This window comes from Spermophilus citellus (genome assembly GCF_964194105.1).
Source record: "Spermophilus citellus genome assembly, chromosome: 4".
NCBI classification, from domain to species: Eukaryota; Metazoa; Chordata; class Mammalia; order Rodentia; family Sciuridae; genus Spermophilus; species Spermophilus citellus.
Window position 1 is genome coordinate 175,358,689 of NC_138185.1, and position 15,571 is coordinate 175,374,259.

The window sequence follows — 15,571 nt, forward strand, 5'->3', positions numbered from 1 at the left end:
CCACTCAGTCAGTGACTCTCAATACTTTCAGTGGATTAAAGTCATCTGAAGGACTTGTTAAACTAGAGATTTTCTACCCTGCCCTTAAGTTTCTGATCCAGGAGAATGAGGTTAGACCTGAGTAGTCACATTAATAAGATTTCAGGTAATACTAATGCCAGTGTTTGGAGACCACTCCTAGGGAATCATAGCTTTAGTTTCTCTAGGTTCTGCACAAGTGGCAAGTTAGATCAGCAGAAATCTTCACATCTATTCTGTCTTTTTAATATTCTCCACAAAAGCAATTTCTTCAAGGTTATGATATAAGATTATGCTTTTGTTTTTATATGTTAATGTTAAAACAATCCATATGGAGAACCTGGAATACCACTTTATAAATATCTTTTTGAAAAGACTGTCCAATATATAGGTCAGTTTGCTTTCAATAAAAAGAAATGGGAGATATTTTTGGTACTATTTTCATCTACAAAGAACATTTTTCTTTCTCAGTAGAGAAGAAAATTGTATTTATAAGACTATTGTGCTATATATAATCTTTTTTCTCTTCTCTAAGACTCAATCCTTATCCTATGTCCTTTTTAAAAATTAAATTATTTTATAATCCATTTGTTTTATACCACACTTCTCATATTCTTTAAAAAAAAAAACTTTGAACAAAATTTTTATTACACAAAGGTTGTCTCCTAAGTGGATATTTCTCTATTTTGTACACAATTTTTTTTTTTAATTTTCCATAGAAAAGCTGCTTGTGAACTTCTCATCTGGTGATAGAAAGTACTAAAATACTGATTTTAGCAGAATAGTAGTAGAATGATTTGGTGATTTAAATTGAAAGCAGTACATTGGTACATGGCTTTTGCATCCAGTATCAGGAATGTACAAATGTCTTTTTATTAAAAAATACAAAATATATTATCTGTCGGTGCCGCAGTCTGGCTGGGCACAAATCACGAGCCACTCAAGCAGGAACAAATTTATTTCCGAACTCCCCACACGCCACCCATGCGGCCTTCTCCGGGACACACGACACACCACCAGAACTCCCCAGTGGAACTTCACCAACCAACTCGAACTTTTAAGGAATCCCCGTGAGAGCTCCAAAGTAGCAGGCGCCGAGGCAGCAGGGGTGCCCTATTGACACAGCTTAACTTTATTTTTATTTTTATTTTTATTTTATTGTTGGTTGTTCAAAACATTGCATAGTTCTTAATATACCATATTTCACAGATTGATTCAAGTGGGTTATGAACTCCCATTTTTACCCCGTATACAGATTGCTGTGTCACATCAGTTACATTTCCATTGATTTACAAATTGCCTTTCTAGTGACTGATGTATTCTGCTGTCTATCCCATTCTCCACTATCCCCCCTCCCTTCCCCTTCTCTCTCTCCACCCCCTCTACTATAAATCGTTTCTTCCACTTATATAATTTTTCTCCTACCCTCCTTTCCTCTTATATGTAATTGTGTATAACCCTGAGGCTCACCTTCCAATTCCATGCAATTTCCCTTCTCTCTCCCTTTCCCTCCCGCCTATCATCCCTGTTTAATGTTAATCTTCTTCTCAAGCTCTTCGTCTCTACCCTGTCCTTGGTTACTCCCCTTATATCAAAGAAGACATTTGTCATTTGTTTTTTAAGGATTGGCTAGCTTCGCTTAGCATAATCTGCTCTAATGCCATCCATTTCCCTCCAAATTCTATGATTTTGTCATTTCTTATTGCAGAGTAATACTCCATTGTGTATAAATACCACATTTTTTAATCCATTCATCTATTGAAGGGCTTCTAGGTTGGTTCCACAATCTTGCTATGGTGAATTGTGCTGCTATGAACATCGATGTAGCAGTGTCCCTGTAGCATGCTCTTGTTAGGTCTTTAGGGAATAGACCGAGAAGGGGAATAGCTGGGTCAAATGGTGGTTCCATTCCCAGCTTTCCAAGAAATCTCCATACTGCTTTCCAAATTGGCTGCACCATTTTGCAGTCCCACCAACAATGAACAAGTGTACCCATTTCCCCGCATCCTCGCCAGCACTTGTTGTCGTTGGACTTCTTAATGGCTGCCAATCTTACTGGAGTGAGATGGTATCTTAGGGTGGTTTTGATTTGCATTTCTCAGACTGCTAGCGATGTTGAGCATTTTTTCATGTACTTGTTAATTGATTGTATGTCCTCCTCTGAGAAGTGTCTGTTCAGGTCCTTGGCCCATTTGTTGATTGGGTTATTTGTTATCTTATTGTGTAATTTTTTTGAGTTCTTTGTATACTCAGGATATTAGGGCTCTATCTGAAGTGTGTGGAGTAAAGATTTGTTCCCAGGATGTAGGCTCCCTGTTTATCTCTCTTATTGTTTCTTTTGTTGAGAGAAAACTTTTTAGTTTGAGTAAGTCCCATTTGTTGATTCTAGTTGTTAACTCTTGCGCTATGGGTGTCCTATTGAGGAATTTGGAGCCCGACCCCACAGTATGTAGATCATAGCCGACTTTTTCTTCTATCAGACGCCGTGTCTCTGATTTAATATCGAGCTCCTTGATCCATTTTGAGTTAACTTTTGTGCATGGCGAGAGAAAGGGATTCAGTTTCATTTTGATGCAAATGGATTTCCAGTTTTCCGAGCACCATTTGTTGAAGATGCTATCCTTCCTCCATTGCATGCTTTTAGCCCCTTTATCAAATATAAGATAGTTGTAGTTTTGTGGATTGGTTACTGTGTCTTCTATTCTGTACCATTGGTCCACTCGCCTGTTTTGGTACCAGTACCATGCTGTTTTTGTTACTATTGCTCTGTAGTATAGTTTGAAGTCTGGTATCGCTATACCGCCTGATTCACACTTCCTGCTTAGCATTGTTTTTGCTATTCTGGGTCTTTTATTATTCCATATGAATTTCCTGATTGTTTTATCTATTTCTATAAGAAATGCTGTTGGGATTTTGATTGGGATAGCATTGAACTTATAGAGAACTTTTGGTAATATCGCCATTTTGATGATGTTAGTTCTGCCTATCCATGAACAGGGTATATTTTTCCATCTTCTGAGGTCTTCTTCTATATCTCTCTTTAGGGTTCTGTAGTTTTCATTGTATAGGTCTTTCACCTCTTTTGTTAGGTTGATTCACAAGTATTTTATTTTTGGGGGGGATATTGTGAATGGAGTAGTTGTCCTCATTTCCGTTTCAGAGGATTTGTCGCTGATATACAGGAATGCATTTGATTTATGCGTGTTGATTTTATATCCTGCCATTTTGCTGAATTCATTTATTAACTCTAATAGTTTCTTTGTAGACCCTTTTGGGTCTCTTAGGTATAGAATCATATTGTCTGCAAATAGTGATAATTTAAGTTCTTCTTTTCCTATTTTTATGCCTTTAATTTCTTTCGTCTGTCTAATTGCTCTGGCCAGTGTTTCGAGGACTATGTTGAACAGAAGTGGTGAGAGAGGGCATCCCTGTCTTGTACCAGACACAACATATCGGAATCTATGGGACACATTGAAAGCAGTTTTAAGAGGAAAATTCATTGCTTGGAGCACATTCCTTAAAAAAAGAAAAAAACAACAAATAAACGATCTCATATATCATCTCAAAATCCTAGAAAAAGAAGAGCAAAACAACAGCAAAAGAAGTAGAAGGCAAGAAATAATTAAAATCAGAGCTGAAATTAATGAAATCGAAACAAAAGAAACAATTGAAAAAATTGACAAAACCAAAAGTTGGTTCTTTGAAAAAATAAATAAAATCGACAGACCCTTAGCCATGCTAATGAAGAGAAGAAGAGAGAGAACCCAAATTACTAGCATACGGGATGAAAAAGGCAATATCACAACAGACACTTCAGAAATACAGAAGATAATCAGAAATTACTTTGAATCCTTATACTCCAATAAAATAGAAGAGAGTGAAGGCATCGATAAATTTCTTAAGTCATATGATCTGCCCAGATTGAGTCAGGAAGATATAGACAGCCTAAACAGACCAATAACAATAGAGGAAATAGAAGAAACCATCAAAAGACTACCAACTAAGAAAAGCCCAGGACCGGATGGGTATACAGCAGAGTTTTACAAAACCTTTAAAGAGGAACTAACACCAATACTTTTCAAGCTATTTCAGGAAATAGAAAAAGAGGGAGAACTTCCAAAGACATTCTATGAGGCCAACATCACCCTGATACCTAAACCAGACAGAGACACTTAAAGAAAACTACAGACCAATATCTCTAATGAACCTAGATGCAAAAATCCTCAATAAAATTCTGGCGAATCGGATTCAAAATCATATCAAAAAAATTATACACCATGATCAAGTAGGATTCATCCCTGGGATGCAAGGCTGGTTCAATATACGGAAATCAATAAATGTTATTCACCACATCAATAGACTTAAAAATAAGAACCATATGATCATCTCGATAGATGCAGAAAAAGCATTTGACAAAGTACAGTATCCCTTTATGTTCAAAACACTAGAAAAATTAGGGATAACAGGATCATACCTCAACATTGTAAAAGCAATCTATGATAAGCCACAGGCCAACATCATTCTGAATGGAGAAAAATTGAAGGCATTCCCTCTAAGATCTGACACAGCTTAACTTAATTACCATCATCTTAATGGCTCGTGGCTCAACCATTATGCCAGATGCCATTCCGACTTGGCTGTGTCTCTCAACACCAGCATGGACAACAATAGTAGTAAGCCATACATATTGTCAATTGAAACCAGTAACTGATGGTTTTGGTGATTTTATTAAATATCAACCAGCCTTTTCTTCAGTCATTTTATTCAGCTGCCTTCTCTGAAGTTTGTTGGTGAGGAAGTCTGCCTTGGGCTTCCTGTCACAGTGATTAATAATGGTAAAGCACTATTCTGAGAATTAGAACATGCCACCTCCTATACCACCTCCCATTCCACCCATCGTGTCCATCCAGCATCCTTTTCTTCTTTAGGAATTTCTGTGACTGTAACTTCTGCTGTATTTAACAGAGAAGCGATCCAACAACATCCAATAAGGCAGTTTTTACACCACCATTGTTGGGTCAATGATTCCTTTTTCCATCATATTCACAAATCTTCAAACATAACATCATAACTAACTTCTGAGGAATTCTGAACTATTTTTTCTTAACTATTAAAGATCCTTCAACACCTGCATTCTTAGCAATGACCATTGCAGAAATTTTGAGTGTTCTTCTAATAATTTCTATACCAATTTTTTTGATCTTCATTTCCTGGAGTTAGTGAGTCTAAGGCTGGAATGCAATGAAAACAGAACACAACCCCCACCCAGGACAATGCCTTCTTCAATAGCAGATCTTATGGCATTGAGGGCATCTGGAACTCTCTTTTGATTCACTTCAACATCACTTGGCCCACCAACCTTTATCACTGCTACTCCATCTGAAAGTTCTGCCAGTCGTTTATTGAGTTTTTTCTTTTCATATTCACTAGTCATAGTTTCTAACTGCTCCATGATTTCTTGAAAAAGCTTTTCAATTTGACCTTTATCACCTTTTCCTTTCAAAAGTACGGCATCATCTATGGTGATAATGAACTTTCCAACTTTTCCTAAGTCATGAAGCTAAACATCTTCAATATTTAGCATCAAACCCTCTTCATCAAATATTACACCACCAGTAGCAATAGACTTACCTTTAAGTTGGTTCTTCCTGTTATCAAAACCTGGGGTTTTGAAGGCCACAACCTGAAGATCAGCTTTTAGCCTATTCAAACAAAACAAGTGTATTTAGAGCTTCTCCATCAATATCTTCAGCAATTATGACCAAGCCTTTACAGTGAGCACTGGCAATTTCAAGAGCAGATGCAACGGACTGGACACTAGAAATTTTCTTTTCACTCAAAAGAACATAAGCATCCTGGAATTCACAGTTCTAATCTTTTGATGTTTTAAGAAAATATGGAGAAATATAGCCTTGATCAAACTCCATGCCTTCAATAATTTCTAATTATTCTTCATTGAGTGTTTTTCCATCCTTTACTGTGATCACACCTTTCTTCCAACCTTTTTCATAGCATCAGAACTGATGATACTAATTTTGGGGGGTCTTCATTTACATAAATTAGAGAAATGTGAGCAACTTCTTCAGGAGTTGTCACAGGTTTAGACTGCATCTTAAGTTCAGCAATTAGAGCATAAACAGCTAACATCACACCTCTTCTAATTTCCACTGGATTGGCATCTCTACTAATCATCTCAAAGCTTCCATGGCAATAGAGTATGCCAGTACAGTAGGAGAGGTGGTGTCTTGCCAAAGACCCATGCAGACGAGACCAACTGGGTTTAAAAGAGCTGGCTGCAACATTAAGCTAAGAAAGCAGCAAAAAATCACACAACACAGACATGAGATTTTCAAATGGAGGGCAGAAAGGCTCTGCGACATTCAGGGTCAGCTCCCACGTTGGAAAGAGCACTGAAAAGAGAGCAAGTGCACCTGGAATCACTTTATTTTATAGCAGGGACATCATAGGCAGGGATAAAGTTTCAAGGGTGGAGTCTTGGTTTGTGATGGCTTGTGGTCAGCAGATTGATTGACATCTTGGCAAGTCACATCTATCTCAGGTCCTGTGTGGAATCTTAGGCAGAGCTAGAAGGGAAGGCACATCTGCATCACATGATCACTCCCAGACAGGGGGGAGCCCACCATGCTGGACCTATCCCCTCATTTGGCTACTTTGCACAATAGTTCACACACACACAGCCCATGGATGGCTCACAACCATGGTGAGTCTCTTCATTTGTATTGTTGGCAACATCTTGAACAAGTTTAGCTCTAATATTTTTGTATTTATCCTTTAAATCAATTGACTTTGCAATAGTCACACCATTTTTTATTACTTTGAGATGTCCCCAACTCTGTTCAGTAGCAACTGATCTTCCCTTTGGGCCTATTCATAACACCTACAGCATTGGCTAAAAGTTATACACCTTGAAACACTAAGTCTCAGGCATCCACACCACATTGTACATCTTTGGCATAAGCCAGAGTAAGATGAGGAGCCAGTGCCCTGGATACTAGTCTCATCTGGCCAAGGACTGTGGGTAATTGATGAGAGCCATGGACAAGTCAAGATGGCGCCTGGCACTTTGCCAGAAGGAGTGGTTTGAGAAGTAATGCCAGGGAGCCATTAAGATGATGGAGATTCCTTAATGACTGACTGCTGTATCTAAGGATGTTAATTAAGTTAAGCTGTGTATAATTATTAAGATGATGAGGATTCCTTGATGACTGATTGCTGTGACTGGATGATGCTAAATTGAGTTAAGCTGTGTATTCAGTTATGTATAAATGCCTCAACTGTCTTGCAATAAAGCGGCTCCTGCATCTGGCAGGTAATGAAAGCATTTCTGTGTGGCTTTGGCAGGGAGTGCATGCTGCAGGCAGGCCATTGGTGGTAAATGAGGAAGGGCCTCATACTCTTTCTAAAACAATAATTGGGATATAAATAGTACACCACAACTGTCAAACTTACACATGTATTTATTAACTTTATTATTCAAGTAGAACTTCAATCAAAAATCGCATGTAATATGGAATGAGATATGGGACTCCATACCCCATCTTCCAGAACCCTCATATTCTCAGAAAATATTTATATATTGAGTATCCTTTATCTGAAATTTGTGGGAAGAGAAGTGTTTTGGATTTTGGACATTTTTTAGATTTTTGAATAGTTTCATATACATAATAAGATTTGGTAGGAAGAAGATACAATAAATAAAATGCATTTATGTATTCACATAGGCTGAAGGTAATTTTATAATATATACTTCACACACATAGGCTGAAGATAATTTTATATGATATTTTTGTTGTGCTCATGTGTTGACTGCTATCTGTTATATAAGGTCAGGTGAAGCATTTCCCAATTGTGTCAGCACTCATAAGAGTTTCCAATTTGGAACCATTTTAGATTTTGGATTTTCAGATTAGGGATGTTTAAGCAGAGCAAGAAAAAAGAATTGTAGCATAATAGAAAATTATAATGAGTTCTGATTTAAATCAGTTTCTATTTATAGAAAAAAATGTCATTCCATGCTGTTTGAAGTAAAAAAGCATAGATAAGAGTTTCATTTAAAAATTCATTCAGGTAATCAATAAATTCATTTAGATAATCAATAAATTCCAAGGTTGCCTGAATTATGTCTGTCCAAAATTCATGTCAAAGCCCTAACCCCCAATGTGACTGTGTTTAGAGATAGTACTTTAAGGAGCTAGTTAAGGCTAAAAGAAGAATAGGCGTGGAACCCTAACCCAGAAGAGAGAGAATCCTTAAGCAAAGAGAAGGAGACACCAGGAGAATGCACACAGGCTGTAACGAGAAACCACACCAGACACCATCTTTACCAACACCTTGATGTGAAGTTTTCAGCCTCCAGAACTATGGGAAAGTGCTCCTATTTAAGCTTCTTGGGGTCTCTGTGTGTGTGTGTGTGTATCTATCTATCTATCTATCTATCTATCTATCTATCTATCTATCTCCTGGTAAAGCATCCCAAATAGACTAATATATATCAATTCATTTTTGTTTTAGAATAAGTTAATTATGCTCTCTCCCATGATCTTAATCCCAAAAAGTTACTATCATCAAGAAGAGCATGACTACATTATCAGTTCATCTCCCCCAAAGCATCCGGTGCTTGGATTCTTCAGAAATCTTTCCTACTTCTACCAAGAGGTGCAACTTGATCCCCTACCTTTGAATGTTGCCTCTCATTGTGAGCCTGTTAACATAACTATGGGTTAATTTGTAAATTAAATCAAGGTGACTCCATCTCTGCCCAGACACCTGACCCTACTCCCTTCCCTCCCCGCACTGGCAAGAGCCCACTCACCCAAAGGCTGACACCTCCACCCCACCTGCACCCTGACCACAGTGCTCACTGAAGTTAGCCTACTTGCTGAGTATGTACAGGGGCCAACAGTTCCAGGAGCTGGTGGCAATGTGCCTGCTCCTCCTGCCCACTCCTCTTTGCAGTTCTTAAAGTTTTGAAGCTTGCTTTCCACTTGCAGTAGCAAGGGCTAAGCCCCTCTGCCCGCCCAGTGCATAACCCAGGATCTGACTTATAAAAGTTTGGTTGAGAGGAAATCTGCTGTTGTTCTCTCTGCGAAGAGGCAATCTGTCAGATTTCCTGACGATAAATTTGCTTCTGCTTAGCTTCGGTGTGTTTTGAGCGAATTAGTCCTGCGCCACTTTCCTAACACTCATGACATCCTTAGCCAACAAAATCTATGGAAGGGAAATTTTGGGAAGGCAGAGACTATAGCATAAAACTTGCAGCTTCCACTTAGTCCTCTTAGAATACTTTCTCTTGAATTCAAATTTCCAATCTATGAAGCAGCCCAAGCATCCTGACAGAGAAGACCTGGGAGAGAGGAACTGTGTTTTGAGCCAGCAACCACAGCTGAGTCCTCAGCAGACAGCCAGTACCAAGCTGCCACACATCTGCAGAGCCCCTTGGAAGCAAATCCTCCAGTCTTGCAAGCTTTCCTGGAGAAGACCATGTAGAACAGATACTAAATGTCCCCACTGATACCTGATCCAACTGCATATTTATGAGGAAAACAGCAGCTTGCTATTCAGTAATAGATGATCAAAGCATCAACCATAATTACTTAACAAATGAAATATCTGTCCTTCTCCAACAATTTCACACTGTTAAGAATACCATACTCAGAGCAACTCACTACATATAGACACTAGCCCATGACATATGTGATAAAGACAAAGAAGTCTAAAAGGTATTTAAGGAGTTCTAAAAATTACAGAATTTACACCGGTTATGTAATATAATAAAGAAAAGAAAAAATGTAAATTTGAGTGCATAAAAATAGTAATTGAATAAAAATTAAAATGTTTTCAAAAGTAATATTTCCTATCACAATTTTTTTAAATTGGGGATTGAACTCAGAGGCACTCAACTGCTAAGCCACATCCCCAGCCCTTTTTTATATTTTATTTAGAGACTGAGTCTCACTGACTTGCTTATACTGCCTTGCTTAGTTGCTGAGGCTGGGTTTGAGCTCTCGATCCCCCTGCTTCAGTTTCCTGAGCCACTGGGATGATAGGCATGCACCACCTTGCCTGGCCCCCAAATCTTATGGTATACACATAACAGCACCCTATAGGACCTGCTTTAAAATTTTGATGTAACTGAGACCAGTTAATAGTGCAGTATAGGTGTGCACACACACCTGCACATATGCAGATAGCTTTCAGAATCCATGAGAATTGATTCTAGAAATCACTGAATACTCAATTTTCTAATATGAAATGGTATAGTGTTTGCACTTAACTGTGCACATCCTCCTGTATGCTTGAAGTCATCTGTAGATTACTTACAATGCCTAATGCAATCTATTAAGGCTATGTAAATGTTGTTAATAAATTATTTAGAGAATAGTAACAGGGAAAAAGTCTGTACATACTCAGTACATATGTAATTTTTTTCAAATGCTTTTTTATCTGTGGTTGTTTGAAGTCATGGACGTGGAATTTGTCAATATTGAGGTCTCATTACCTAGGTTTCTGGAAGATGGTAAAGTAGGAACACCAGAAATCTGTCGCCCCCACCCTCCCTCCAAGGCAATTGCTTGCACTAGCAGAATTTGTTTAACCATTAAGGAACTTTGAGTCTGCTGAAGGCTTATAACTTCCAGGGGAAGGCTTGAAAAGTAAACCGCACTTAGTGTTAAGTCAATTTCTCTACCCCAGCTCTGTGGTAGGTAGCTGTGCATGAGCTCCTGAAGCAGCTTGCACACATCTTGCAGTAGCCTGGGTGTGCAAAAGGAACCATGTCCTTAAAAAAAAAAAAAAGATTCTCTGTTGTGACCACTGATGGCTGCTTCTGAACACAGATATGCAAGGGGGTGGCAGCCCACCCTGTTCTAAGTACTCCTTTCTCTGCCTGAATGATTCCCAGGAGATGAAAACAGACTGATGCCACATATTGCCTCTCTATTTTCCCTCTTGGGACTCAGACACAAAAAACTAGGACATTAACAAACAAACAAACAAACAAAACTGCATATACTGAGGAATTAGAAAGTCATTGCAAATCAGGAGAAGGCCTGAGCAGACCTTAAGCTCACACCTCAGGCTGAGCCTCAGCACAGAGACAGCTTTCAACAATTAAAGTCAGAAACAAACAAAAAAATAGGAAGCCCCAGGGAAAGAGAATAATCTTATTTCCAGAGTTACCACATTATTACATTCCAATGTCACATTTTCAACTACAACCAAACCAAGATCACAAGGCCAAAAAGCAACAGGGAAGTCAGTTTCCATGCCACAACATCCCCTAAGATCAAGCCTAATTCTGTAAAAGGGCCCAACTCTCTTCAATTCTATGAAGGTTGAGAGAATTGAGGAAGCTACAGAATACAAATGTGAACTGGACAGAGGTTAAGAGCTTCACCCTAGGAAGGAAACTCTGTGACATGAAAATCTAAAGAGAAACAATATGCACCATGTAGAAGCTGCCACAAGATGTGGCTTAGAGAACCGGTAATGGTCATAACACAAAGTACAGATCTTCCGTGTAGGCGAAACAGCCTCATGTTAGAAGAAGCTGCCACCGAGGATGTTCATAGCTAGAGAAGAGATCATTGCCTGGCTTCAAAGGACAGGCTAGCTCTCTTGTTGATGACTATAAATTAATTTCTCCATTCTGAATGGAGAAAAATTGAAGGCATTCCCTTTAAAATCTGGAACAAGACAGGGATGCCCTCTATCACCACTTCTATTCAATATAGTCCTCCAAACACTGGCCAGAGCAATTATACAGACAAAAGAAATTAAAGGCATAAAAATAGGAAAAGAAGAACTTAAATTATCACTATTTGTGGATGACATGATTCTATACCGAGAAGACCCAAAAGGGTCTACAAAGAAACTACTAGAATTAATAAATGAATTCAGCAAAGTGGCAGGATATAAAATCAACACACATAAATCAAAGGCATTCCTGTATATCAGCGACAAAACTTCTGAAATGGAAATGAGGAAAAACACCCCATTCACAATATCCTCAAAAAAAAAAATACTTGGGAATCAACCTAACAAATGAGGTGAAAGACTTATACAATGAAAACTACAAAACCCTAAAGAGAGAAATAGAAGAAGATCTTAGAAGATGGAAAAATATACCCTGTTCATGGATAGGCAGAACTAACATCATCAAAATGGCGATATTACCAAAAGTTCTCTGTAGGTTCAATGCAATGCCAATCAAAATCCCAATGACATTTCTTGTAGAAATAGATAAAGCAATCATGAAATTCATATGGAATAATAAAAGACCCAGAATAGCAAAAGAAACTTTAAGCAGGAAGTGTGAAACAGGGGGTGTAGTGATACGAGATTTCAAATTATACTACAGAGCAATAGTAACAAAAACAGCATGGTACTGGTACCAAAACAGGCGGGTGGATCAATGGTTTAGAATAGAGGACATAGAGACTAATCCACAAAGTTACAACTATCTTATATTTGATAAAGGGGCTAAAAGCATGCAATGGAGGAAGGATAGCATCTTCAACAAATGGTGTTGGGAAAACTGGAAATCCATATGCAACAAAATGAAACTGAATCCCTTTCTCTCGCCATGCACAAAAGTTAACTCAAAATGGATCAAGGACCTTGATATCAAATCAGAGACTCTGCGTCTGATAGAATAAAATGTTGGCTCCGACCTACAGACTGTGGGGTTGGGCTCCAAATTTCTTAATAGGACACCCATAGCACAAGAGTTAATAACAAGAATCAACAAATGGGACTTACTTAAACTAAAAAGTTTTTTCTCAGCAAGAGAAACAATAAGAGAGGTAAATAGGGAGCCTACATCTTGGGAACAAATTTTTACTCCTCACACTTTAGATAGAGCCCTAATATCCAGAGTATACAAAGAACTCAAAAAATTGACTATAAATTAAAACCAATGTTTATTTACTATTCTGAAAATCCTGGGGACCTTAATAATCATACAAATTTATTTTGCCTTTGGACCATAAATGGAACAACTGAGTATGGATGACAGTATATCTGTTTACAACATGATTTACTGGATATTTTAAGTCCACTGTTGAGACTTAGAGCTGGTGGGGGGAGTTTCTTTTCAAACTATTTCTGCTCATTGACATTACCCCTGGTCACCCAAAAGCACTGATAGTGGTACACAACAAGATTGATATCTGTCTACACAACATCCATTCTGCAGTTTGTGTGCCCAGCGATAATTTTGAATTTCAAGTCTTATTGTTTAATACATTTCATAAGGCTATCACTGCTACACATAATTACTCCTGTGATGGATCTGAGCAAAGTATAACTTTCTGGAAAAAAATTCATCATTATAGATGCCACTAAGGATAATCATGAGGGGGCAGGGGAAATAGCTTAGTGATAGAGTGTTTGCCTAGCAAGTGCAAGGCCGTTGGTTCGATCTGTAGCACACAAAAACAAGCAAAATACTCAAAAACAAACAAAAAGGGAAAACTGTACATTAGATAAAAACCATAAAATCTTTGTTGGTGTGGTGGCACGTCCCTGTAATCACAGCAACTCAGGAGGCTGAAGCAGGAGGATTGCAAATTTGAGGCTAGCTTTAACAACTTAGGGAGGCGCTGTCTAAAAATAAAAACTAAACAGGGTCAGAGATATAGACCCTAGGTTCTATCTCCAGTATCAAAAAATCATCATCATTATCATGATTGTCCTGAATCATCCGAGGAGGTTAAAAAAATCAATATTTTAAGGAGTTTGGAAGAAGCTAATTCTAAATGTAATGAATGACTTTTATGGGCTCAAAATTTCAGTGGAGGAAGTACCTACTGTCAGGAGCCGTCCTTGGGTTGCATGTGGCTCACCGTGCATGAATACCTCGTGGATAGAGACATCTGGTGTCTGGAAATGACCAGTGGACGTTTCCTCAATTGCCCAGGAATAATGTGGATCTCTATCCTGCTCTACCTAGGCCCAAAAAGCACCTGAGCTGGGTGTGACTTGCCAAGATGTCAATCAACCTGCTGACTACAAGGCGACCTGTAGCAAGACTCCGCCCCTGAAACTTTATCCTTGCCTTTAATGTACCTCCTTAAATAAACCACCAGAGCCATTTTGTCTTTGTCTAGTTCCAGAACCCATATGGACTAGATCTATCAGGGGCTTCGCTTTCTGTAAACATATTTCTGAGTATTTGTGCTTTGTTATTTACTTGTTATTTTAGATTATAAGCTTTAGGGTGGCTTGGATTATCCTGGGAATGATATATGCTGTTCGTTGACCCCCGTCCCATCCCATAACCTGCAACTGTGGAAATAACAAGAGAACTAGAATTAGAAGGGTAGTCTGAAGATATAAATGTATTGCTACAATTTAATGATAAAAATGTAATAAATGATGAGTTGCTTTTCATGAACAAGAAAAGGGAATTATTTCTTGAAATGATTTCTTCTCCCAGTAATGATGCTATGAACACCTTTATTTCTGAAATGGCAACAAATTTTTTGCAATATTACATAATATTAGTGAAAAAAGTAGTGACAGGGTTTGAGAGGACTGACTCCAATTTTGAAAGAAGTTATACTGTGGGTAAAATATTACAAAATAACATCAAATGCTATAGAAAAATCTTTCATGAATGAAGGGCAGATTCATGTGACAAATTTCATGGTGGTCTTGGTTTAAAAAATTAACCAATCATCCCAGACTTCTTCTTCCTTTTTGTTTGAGGGGGCAATTGGGGTACCAGGGATTAAATTCATGGGTTCTCAATCACTGAGCCACATTCTCAGCCCTATTTTGTATTGTATTTAGAGACAAGGTCTTACTGAGTTGCTTAGTGTTTGCTGAGGCTGGCTTTGAACTTGTGATCCTCCTGCCTCAGCCTCCTAAACTGCTGGGATTACAGGCATGCACAACCTCATCCAGAGTTAACCCAGGCGTCTGCAATGAATAATTAGCAAAAAAGATTGATGCTTGCTGAAGGCTAAATCACTAGTAGGTTTTTAGCAATAAAACATTTTATTTTATTGCTAAAATGTTATTGTAAACTTAATGAATTACACTACAGTATTACTATGAGTTCTATATGTGCTGGAAAAGCAAAAAGTTTTGTGTAAGTTGTTTTATTGTTCTATTTACTTTATTGAGCTGTAATATCTCAGTAGGTATACCTATCTTCCTAGCTTCATGCTTTGCATTAATAAAAGATGCAATTGACAGGGAATTGACAATTTTCAATTCAAATTGACAATTACCCTTTATTAGACTTCCTCACTGGAAATTGTGATAAATAATCCTGTTTTTTTCCTCACAGTTTTCAGTTTAGTTTATATTTGGTTTTATTACAAACCCAATATATCATGCCTCAACATTTACCTTTAGTCAACGGTTAGATATTAGTCAAAGGCATTGGCATTACCTGTATAGAACAAATATTTTGGTTTTGGCTTTCTCCTAGTTTACAAAAAGTAAAATATTCTATTAAAAATAATGCTATCACCTATAATAAAATTCTATGACATATTCTAACAGATAGCTTTGTGTTAGTTTA

General features: G+C 37.9%; 1 pseudogene across 1 annotated transcript in view; it reads right to left on the bottom strand.

Annotated features, from left to right (window-relative positions):
- Nucleotides 1-4,873: 4,873 nt before the first annotated feature.
- Nucleotides 4,874-15,571, bottom strand: part of LOC308648269 (60 kDa heat shock protein, mitochondrial-like) — a 34,161-nt pseudogene continuing 23,463 nt past the window's right edge. Inside the window, exons 4-5 of the transcript in view lie at nt 6,733-7,061; nt 4,874-6,262 (exon numbers count right to left, since the gene is read on the bottom strand). The product of the transcript in view is annotated as a 60 kDa heat shock protein, mitochondrial-like (transcript). The remainder of the gene's footprint in view (nt 6,263-6,732; nt 7,062-15,571) is intronic.